Source organism: Telmatherina bonti, assembly GCF_933228915.1.
Source record: "Telmatherina bonti genome assembly, chromosome: 6".
NCBI classification, from domain to species: Eukaryota; Metazoa; Chordata; class Actinopteri; order Atheriniformes; family Telmatherinidae; genus Telmatherina; species Telmatherina bonti.
This window is the reverse complement of record NC_136624.1, coordinates 20635891-20647398: the sequence shown is the minus strand read 5'-3', so window position 1 is coordinate 20647398 and position 11508 is coordinate 20635891.

Sequence of the window (11508 nt, the reverse complement as noted above, 5' to 3'; positions counted from 1 at the left end):
AGCATCCTGTTCTTGGAGGTTAGCAAGCTCACTGACTGATAAAGGGTCAGGGTGGTCCTCACCAGAGAACTGAGGAATGACTGGATCTATGCCACTCACCCGACCAACACCCCCAGAACTGTGTGCCTCCAACACGGCTGAGATGTCTTGTGAAGATAGAAATGGCTGCTCAGGGGTTAGGGGAGCAACAGCCAACTCCTCAGCATCATCAGTCACTAACTGACAGTTTGTGGTGCACTTAAATGTGTCATGCACAGTTTTGTCAATGACACCATTCACTTGGTGCAGTAATGACACATAAGGTTCAGACATGAGACGGCTACTTATGCATGACCGTACGAATGGTTCTCTGCTCAATGCATCAGCAACAACATTCTTCGTGCCAGGGACGTATTTCAGATCAAAACTATATGCCGCAAGTCTCGAAACCCATCGTTGTTCACATGCATCCAACCTGGGTTTGGTTAGGATGTATGTCAGTGGATTGTTGTCCGTCCAGACTGTAAAATGGTGTCCTTTTAGCCAGTGGTTAAACTTGTCACAGACCGCCCATTTAAGAGCAAGAAACTCCAAACGGTGTGCAGGATAATTCAGCTGGGAAAGAGACAATGTTTTGCTGGCATACGCCACTGGTCTCGCAATTTTTCCATCTGGAGGTAACTGGGAGAGAACAGCACCAAGACCATCAAAGGAAGCATCAACTGCTAGGATAAAAGGTGAATTAAAATCTGGGTGGGCCAATGTGACGCTGTTCACAAGTTCATCCTTTAGAATCCTGAACGCTTCCATACACTCACTCGTCCAGTCAGTGGAGGACAATTTCACATGACCTCTCCTGATCTTTGATCTGTGGCCTTTCCCTCTCTTCCGCAGTGTAGCAGGCTCAGCCACAAGATCAAACAGTGGCTTAGCTTTAACAGAACATCGCTCAATAAAATGATGGTAATACAGGACCATGCCTAAGAAAGACCTGATTTTCTTGGCAGATGGTGTTACTCCATCAGACTCCATCAAGTCGGTCTCTTGCACATTCCGTATAGCCGCCACTTTACTAGGGTCTGTCTGCACGCCATCCTCACAAATGATGTGCCCCAAGAACTTCACAGATCGGCGCAGAAAGTGGCATTTCTTAGGTGAGAGTTTAAGATTATTTGCAGCCAGGCGTGAAAAAACCATCTGAAGTCTCTCAAGGGCTACGTCCTCAGAAGGGGCAAAGACCATCAGGTCATCCAAATAACACAGCAGGCTTGTGTAGTTTTCATCACCAAAGATGGATGTCATCATCCGCATGAAAGTTGCAGGACTGTTTGTCAGACCTTGAGGCATCCTGTTGTATTCGTGGAGACCAAATGGGGAGGAGAATGCTGTGTATTTCCGATCATCTTCATGGAGTCGAACATTATAAAACCCAGATGTAAGATCCATGGTGGAGAAGAACACATTCCCGCCAAGCGCAGCAAGGGCATCAGTTTGGTGAGGCAAGGGATGTGCGTCTTTCACTGTCCTAGCATTCAACCATCTGAAGTCATTGCAGATCCGAAGGTCACCATTCGGCTTAACGACAAGGACAAGGGGAGAGGAATACTCACTTTGAGACTTGCGAATGATTCCCAATTCCTCCATTTCATTCAGGGCAGTTCTGAGCTTGTCATAGTGACATGGCGGGACTCGCCGGAATGGCAGTCTGAAGGGCCTGTCATCTATCAAGCGGATTCTGTGCACAAAATCTTTAGCCTCACCACAGTCCATTTTATGTCTGGAAAATATGGATTCATACTGTTCAATCAGATGCAGCAATCTTTCTTTGCACTCCAGTGACACTTCGCAAGCTGTGAGGTCCAATTCCTCCAGACCCATGCTGGTCAGGATGCTCGACATCTCCTCCTCCGTTCTCACAGTAGATGAAGAGGTCTGGACGTGCTGCATATTGGATTTCACATGAACATATTCAGGTAAGTCCTGGACAGAAAGGCAGGGGGACACATCAGCGATCTTTGCATTCTTCCTGATGGTAAGTGGCTTACTATTGGGATTCACTATCTTAACTGGAACACAGCCATCTCCCCATAATGAAGTAACAACTCTCCCAACCAGAATCTGTCCAGGTCTTGCTCTTGACTGTGTGGGTTCCACCACAACTGTACTTCCCACCGCAGTCATAACAGGGGCAGGCAATTTAGCCCATACTAAATGTTCAGTCAAGGGTTGCAGCGTGACACATCTCTTGAGCTTAGCTGTGCCAATTTTGGTAGTTTCTGCATTAACTCCTCTCTTATCTGAAGCACACAGCAGGGACATTACTGGAGACAGGTCGTCACTGTTAACATGGTTAAGTTCAGGCTTACTGGACTCCCCACTAAAAGAAGCCTTTGTCTGTGAAATTAACCAGTTTATGACATTGCTGCCCAGAATCATCTCATCAGTTTGGCCAGGTACCACTAAGACAGGAACAATAACCTTAAAGCCGTAAACCAACACAGTTAAGTCATACATGGCAGAAGGTGTAACAAGGTGGCCACCACAACCAACAATCACAAAACCCTCAGCTGATTTCTTTTCAATAGTGGGATTGCATAAAGACACCTGTGCATCAGCTGTTTCACTTATGGTACATGCCATTGAACCACTGTCCACAAGAGCCCTGAGAATGTGTCCACCTTCAATGGTCACGTCAGTGTAGAACAAGCTGTCAGTCTTAGGCAACTTTTGGAGTCTTTGAACAATCAATGTCCTGTCAGGTGGCACAATGTCCTTGCAATTGTGAAAGACCGCCTCTAAATCAACAGTATCCGTCAGATCAAGGGTGGGAGGTTCACTAGAATGATCTGCGTTGTCCTCCCCTACACGCAGATCAGTCAGTTTCCCTGCTGACTATTGGTGGGTAAGCGGCTACCACCCGGGCAGTTTTGTCTCCTGTGGCCAGGAGAGTAACACAGGAAGCAAAGTTTGTTCTCCTTGCAGTGTGTGAGGGCCGAATGTGAGTCAGTCCCACACAGGGAGCATGGCATCACGTCCAGGCCTGCAGTTTTTGGTGGCCGATACTTGGTGGACTGCTTTCTGTTGGCTTGAGCAGGTCCCGTGTTCTGAAGTAGAACCTTCTCTAGCATCCCTATCAGCTTCTCTAATGTGGAGGAGTCCTGACCTACCGTCTGCCCCAGTTCACACTTATCAGGGACTAAAGGAAAGGAAGAGCCAACACTGGCCTTGTTCATGCTGACTCGACTCATCTCTGATTTTGAACCTTTTTCATATTGGTACTCATCCAAAACTTCCTGAACTTCTCGAGCTGACCATTTGTCAGCTGTTTTGGACCTAAATGTGAGGGCTAGATCTCTACTGGGACAGTGACGTATAAACATGCGTGTGATTTCAACACTTGGGTTGTCAAAACACTTCCCCTGTTCTTCAAGACACTGAGCAGCAACATCAGCAGCCCTGTTCAGTCTGAGCCAGTATTCATATGGATCTTCACGTTCTATTGGCAAGGTGGAGTAGAAATCAGCTAAGGGGACTGAGGAACAATGGCTAGCACTAAAATGTTTACGTAAAAGTCCAAAGATTGATTGTGGACTTTGTTTAACATTAAGTCCACCATTCCGTATTCCAAATTTTACAACATCCTTTGCTCTCCCCCTCAGGTGTATGAGAATTTCCTCAGACTGGTGTTCCAGTTCAACTCCACTTTTCTTGATATAATCTGTCATCAATTCCTCCCATTCATCAAGAGACAGCGTGTCAGAATGTTCCCCTCTAAACACAGGTGGCTCTTTGACTTGCCTATGAGTGACCAGGTGCAGCTGGGAGAGATCCACTGCGTAGCTGGGTGAAGAGTCTGGTTTTCCTTTAGTCACATTAGGACTTGGGAATACATTAGTGTCAGGACGAGATGCATTTAGGTGGGACATAATACTATCAGCTAGTTGTTGCCCTATCTGCTGCACAATATTGCTCATCTGGTCAGCCAGTCTTACATCATGTGATGCATCTGGAATTTCAGTGTTTGTGTCACATGGGAGATCTAAGTCACCCACAGGGTCATGAGTTGGCCCTCCGATCCCTGAATCCAGGGGAGCTTGCATAGCTTCCCCACTGAGAGCCCTCCCACTCCCCACCTGATGGCCACTGAGGGAGAATGGGACAGGTGTGCTGTGTAAACCTCTACCCCGACCAAGGTACAGAGGAGTCATGTTGGAATCATCAAACCGTCTAAAGCTCATAATTCCCACAGTTACAACAGGTCTCAGGTCTCAAAGGTGGTCACCTGGCAGTATTGTTGAAAGTCCAAGCAAAACCAATAAGATCAGACAGTCCATGAAGAGGACGCAGATCCAGAACAATGCGGCGGCGAGATGACACCGACCCGATCCAGCGCTGTCATCAACGGGTCACGGCACCAATGTAACTGTTGATGTGTTTCTCTCGCTGACAAACACCCGAAGCTGTTCTGGATGGTATTAACAGTCCTTTATTTCCAGCACGTAGGTAGCATCTGGACCTGCATTTATGACATGCGAGGACATGAGAGGCAACAGTGATGATCTTCATCTAATGTGGACACAGTAGTTTCTGTCTCGTGGTGAATCCTCCGTTGCAGTGAGGATTACCCACAATCCTTTACAATATTTAATAATTGGATAAACATGTCAAATTTTGTTGTGATCGTATAGTGGATTACAATTAAGCTATTACAAATAAACAAAAATAAAAATATAATTTTCAGCTTAAATCACAGGGTTAAGAGCTGAATATATAAAATACTTATGTAAAACCTTATCTGAAATAGACTGTTACCTTTTAAGTTTTTCTTTAGAGAGAACACTAAGATTTATTAAAATAGGTACAACATTTTAACAAAGATGACCACCACATCAACATACTGCATTTCAGAACATACCTGCATTTATGACATGCGAGGACATGAGAGGCAACAGTGATGATCTTCATCTAATGTGGACACAGTAGTTTCTGTCTAGAGAGATGGTTACATGTTTCTGTTAGCTGGCTAAGCTACACAGTTCTACAACAGTAACAGAACATATCAAACAGAAAATAACTTATAAAAATATTACAAAGTTTACTAACATGTAAATAATCTAACCAGACCAACTTTACTTTTACCGTGTTTAAACATAATTTCACACGTTTGTCCACATAGCTGTTACCTCGTGGTGAATCCTCCGTTGCAGTGAGGATTACCCACAATCCTTTGCCATACTTAACAGCAACGCAGGCACGTCCACAGACCAAGAGGTGGCGCCATTGCCCCATTTAGCAGGATTTTATCCTAAATCATTTTAACTCTGTTACATATATATATATATATATATATATATATATATATATATATATATATATATATATATATATATATATATTACATAAACTGTAGAAATCCAACGTAGCAGAAATCCAACGTGTTTGATGTTTACAGTTTATGTAATATATATATATATATATATATATATATATATATATATTACATAAACTGTAGAAATCCAACGTAGCAGAAATCCAACGTGTTTGATGTTTACAGTTTATGTAATATATATATATATATATATATATATATATATATATATATATATATATATATATATATATATATATATATATATATATGTATGTATTACATAAACTGTAAACATCAAACACATTGGATTTCGGCTAAACAGTACAATTTTATAATTTATTTCAAATCAAACACATTGTAACGCTTATCTTCCTCTTAATTTTTGCAGAACATTTAGAACTTAGAATAAACAGTGAACAAATTTTTGCTTTATCTTGATGTAAAATCAGTGTTTCAGAGTAAGAAAAGAGCCAAACCAATTTTATTATTGGGTAGTACACAACAAGTGTTTGTTTAAACATCTCATGCAGACCCATATCCTGTAAAAATGCCTGTATATGCTCATTCATTAAATTTCTAAACCGCTTAATCCAATTAAGGGGGGTCACGGGGAAGCTGGAGCCTATCCAGCAATTAGCAGGCAAGAGGCAGGGTACAACCTGGACAGTCCCCAGTCCATCGCAGGGCCAACACAGTTAGACAAGCAATTTTTTATGCTTATACAAGCTCCTAGAGACTATGAACAAGTTAAGTGACTTTTCTGATGGTATTGAAGACTTTTGAAGAATAAGGTTAAAAGAACATTTGTTTTCCTGTTAGCAGTGGCTGATTGGTAAATGTTTAAAATATATTTAAACATATATAACATAGGTTTTAATATTGTTTTGCAAATAAAATGCTGTTAATAGAGAGGAATTATTTACATAGCCTGTCATTAATTTGATTAAATTTTTAAGTGCGTCTTCGTTTAATTCAGAATATATTTAACAATCTCTTTAATACTTATATATTTTTCCTAAATTTGCACTTGTAAAGTACCTGGTGTTACATTTATTTTAAATTTAAAAAAAGTCTGAAAATTAAATCTTAATTTGAATAGCAACAATTTCTTCTTCTTTTTTTCAAATAATATCAAAGGGGTTATCTAATTTGCATATCTAAATGACATCACGATTCTCCTTGGTGACAGAACATTCCAAAAAGATGTAAAGTCTTTTATGTGGCTCAGAATTCCATTACAGTCAGACCTTTGGAGAGAAAGCACCCATTTTGTTTCAGAGAGTTTTTTTTGACAATTTTGGACAACATTGACAACCATGGATTGTTTTGAAAGGAAAGACACGCCCCTGCATCAGCAGAGAATGAAGAATCACCCGGTTTTCGATAACAACGTACGTAAACCCCTCATTTTTCCTCCTACTGTAGAGAAAAACATATTGCAAGCAAAGTATAGTCAACACCTATAGGGGTTGGTATGCTTTTATACACTTCACTTTTTCATTGAAACTAAATGAAAACACAGAAAAACTCTTTCCTTTGTTCCCCATAATTTTCCGAAACCAAACCAAAAGACGGTTATTTGTTTTTCAATTTGTTCAGACCAAAAATGAGGAAAATGCTAATAGACTTGATTTAGTTTGAAAAATATTAGACAAGTTTCAAATGTTCTGTATGCAGATATTATGGCCCATTTATTCTCCCTTACATACATAACTGTATGTAACTGTAGTCTTCCATGGATACTTGTATGTTACGATAGCTGTTGACGTAAATTTGTTCATTCACTACTTGAATATGTAGTATCCACATTTAGAGACCGGTCAGTAGCAGTAATTTACTGCTACTATGTAGTAAACAACCATCCAAAACCATCAAAAGATGTAAAAGAAGAAAACTATGTTTTTTTGGGGGGGCTTTTGTCAACTTCTTCTGAGTCTTTTTTGCTACTTTTTATTTGGTGGTTTCTGCGTCATCTTCTTTCTATTACTTTTTTTTCTTTTCCTTTTTACCACTTGCATGTCAGCTAATCAATTCAAAACTGCCTTTGCAATTTCCAGTGGTATTGCTCTGTTTTGTGTCAACTGATGGATAGCTAAACTTTGTGAAATGGAACTAATTATACGTGGACCAAACTGTTTGTCCATCAGCAACAGACAGTTTGGTCTAAAAATTAGGAATAAAAGAAAGTTGGACAGAACTAAGGACAGTTATGATTCTAACAATATTTTTGAGATAAAGTTAAAGTAAGAAACTGGAAAACGTGAATCTTAGTGCTGTTTTTGCAATTTTTTCCATTTGACTAGGGAGTGCTCAAACTTGGTCTTCAAGGGCAGGTTGGAGCACACCTGGCGTCCATTAAATGGATCCAACAGCCAATGAAGTTTTGCACAATGAGTGATTAGTTTGAGTCAGGTGTGTTGGAATAAAGATACTTAGAAAAGCGGCAGGATTGTAGCCCTCGAAGACTGGTGCTGAGCACCACTGGTTTAGACCTTCCACGTCTGAACTGACTTCATTAGATGTTACTGTGTAAATGCCTATAAAACTCTGATATTGCATTCAGTTAACTGGTAACAATAGTATAACATATGCATGTATTTCCAACAAGCTGAACTAACATAATTTGTTTTACAGGAACCGGAGACTAGGAGCAGAACAATAGTCTCAAACTTGAAGTCCAGAATGCTGGAATTTGAGAAAGAAGAGCAGGCTTATTGGGCTGCAAAAAATCAAGAGGTTGAGAGGATATGTGCTGCACAAACAGCACGCGAGCAAACCGTTTTGCGAAGACTGGGCATTTGCATCCAAAAGGAAACCATCCCAACACCTCGGCCCCCTTCATCTCCATCACCAAGCCATAAATCCTCTGAAAGACCAGCAAGGATCAGGCGCAAGATGTATGGAGCTCCTTTAAACATGGATGAGAGGCAAAAGAGTGGTTATCGCATGCAGTGTGAGTTGGATAACGAAGACCCATTCTTTGGCCTGAAACTGCAGCTGGCAAAAAAGATTGAGTCACTGGCAGAGACCCTGCATGGATTACAACAGCGAAACAGAAACGTTTACCAGGTCCCCTTCATTTGCTCTGTGGACTCCTACAGTCCCAGAAGACCTATGCCAAACCCCTCTATTTGCTCTGTGGGCTCCCACAATCCCAGAAGACCTATGCCAAACCCCTCTATTTGCTCTGTGGGCTCCCACAATCCCAGAAGACCTATGCCGGATCCCTCCATTTGCAATGTGGACTCCCACAATCCCAGAAGACCTATACCGGATCCCTCCACTTGCTCTGTGCACACCGCTGAGCTGAAAAGCACAGCTTGTATTGCTTTAAACCCTGTTCCTCCTCCTGTTCCTCCAGTTTTAAAAAGAAGAACATCTCGTATCCCAGTTCGAGCCTTTGGAGCAGGTAAGTTTACAGTTTATAATCCTTCATATTTCCTTCCCTGGTTTTGTTAAAATTTTCTTACTTATGGAAGCAGATTAACTGTAACATTTGCATTGAACTTTCTCTAACCTGAATATTTTTGTTTTTTACAGGACCAAACAAGAAAATTGCAGAATGCCCACCCCACTCACCTTCAGCCAAATTGGCTCAGATTATGACAGAATTAGAGCGACGAATGCCCATTCAGCCTTCACCACCGAGAGTTCCTACTCCTCCTAGAAAGATGGATCTCAAGCCTGCACCTCCATGTAAACCTGCCCCATCAACAAAAGGGGCACCCCGTCGTGGGACAACCACCCGACCTGCTAAGGCTGACAATACAATGGTGAAGAAAGAGCATCAACCAAAGTCCTTGAAAGAAAACAGCCTTTCTATTTGCTACCAGCAGCTCAGATCATGTGACTGGTATGTAGCTACACACTCATTTAGAGAAAGACAACCTATATTTTATAGTATGAAGGAAACAGAAGTGCTTTAATCCCAAAACCAATAAAAGCAATCTAACCAATATTCTGTTTATTGTCAAACACAGGCAGAAGAAAATACAAGGCATGAAATGCATTCGTGCTCTGGCACAGAACGATCCGGACAAGCTGAAGACCAATCTGCATGATGTTTGTATTCTCCTTGCAGAAGAGGTATGTAAACATTTGTTTGTGTTGTAATTTATTAGTTGTCTTCTTGTACATGCGTTTGATTTATCTCAGTTAATAATATTAGTATTGACTAACATTGTTTTTTCTCCTCAAGGTTAAAAACCTGCGCTCTACTGTGGCCTGTGCTGCAATTGACACCATAGCAGATCTCCACTTTCACCTGGGGAAGGCCATGGACCCTGAGGCCGAAGGGACAGGCCGGGCTCTGCTGCTGAAGTTTGCCCAGACCACAAACGCATTCATGCTCGAGCAGGCTAACCTCGCCCTGGATGCACTGGTGGAAGGCTGCAGCCCTGCTAGAGTTATTAGTACTCTACTCAACGCTGGCTTAGAGTAAGTAAAAACAACAACAAAAAATTTGTTTAGCAAATGTAGAATCAGTATCTCTAAAGTAAATAATGTCTAGGGCTTGAAAAATGTCTCTAACCATTTTCCATTGTTGTCTTTTTACAGTCATCTTTCTAATGCAGTAAGAGGGAGCACAGCGCAACATCTCCACCAGTTGGGAAACATCATTGGAGAAGACGAGATCCTGAAAGCAGGGAAGACTTTTGTGGAGCGTTTCCTCCCCGCTGTCAGTAAGATGGCTCTGGATGCTGCCCCAAATGTCAGGCAACATGGGCTGACGATGCTCCAAGGACTCTCCTGTCAGGATGAATTCATGAACCTGTGGAACAGGCTTGTTCCAGATAAACACAGAATTCCTCTGAGCAAGATCTTGAAGAAGACGTAACAGTATCCCAGCACACTTCTCATTACTCTCAATTTTCACCTTCCATCCTGTTCACTCATTTGGTTCCTACTATCAACATATCAAAATACTTGTTCCGTTCTCAGTCAAACTTCACTTTTCCCTTCCTTATTGTCTTGCATATAAGGCTTCTACCGTGGCTGGGAAGTGCAAAACAAATTAAAATTTCAAAAACCACATCTCAAATTTCAAATCCCAGCCATGGTACTTTTCCCTTCCAATAACAACCTTGTACTGTGCTTTCCAACAATTCAGTTTAAGTTATAACCCTAATCCCCGTCTCCAACAATTTACAACATTATTCATAAATGATTCAAGTCAGAATTCTAAGAAAAATAGTCATTTCTGAGATGAAAGTCAGAATTCTGAGCTTAAAGTCAGAATTCTGGGATCAAAATCAGGTCAAAGTCAGAATTCTGAGAAAAAGAATCACAATTCTAAGATTAAAGTCATAATTCCGAGATTTGAGTCAGAATTCTATAGATCATAGTCATAAATCTGAGATTAAAGTCAGAATTCTGTGAATAAAAACTGAATTCTGACTTTTTTCTCAGAAACAGTTATTTTTTACATTGACAACAACACTCATCTTTACACTTTGGTGAAAAACACAGCACATTGGATACAATGATTAAAAAATACATATACATTACCTACCAGAAAACGCTGGTGCCAGAAATTGCTGATTGCACAATCACTTGGTAGTGCTTTTTAAATGGTCATGTTTTTTAATTTGCCATTTACACAGCACAAGTAAGACATCCAGAAGAAATCCAAAGACGCAGCCCCATAACTATAGTGAGAAAAAAAGGAGGAAAAAGCTCCTGTACATCACTGAAATTTACAAAAAAATAGACAAAGCCTAGAACTACGCTGGCCGACAGTAATTTGAAATGGAGCACAGGCCAGTGTCAGCAGACAGGCCATAACGGAATCGGAATGATCCATGTATGTAGTTGTGTCCATAGCAACCACATTAGCAGCAAATTTGTGAGACCTGAGAATTCTTGCATAAAAAAAGAAACCTTTATTCCTCTTCAAAAATGATTTAATTTATTGAATGTCCACTGGGAATGATGAGCAACCTTTCCGTAGTTGTTTTTATCATCATAAGTTAAATGTTCAAAATTCAATGCTTTTCCTGAAAATGTGCCGTACTGAAGCGGCAACCTCCGGTGGTTAAAGTTTAAAAGTTAATTCTGCTTTAAACTCGTGAAAAATGGCCATGTAAACACTTCATTCCTGATGTAAATTTCTATTTGAAATTAAGCTTTATTCCAATGTAAGTGGCTGGTTTATTCGA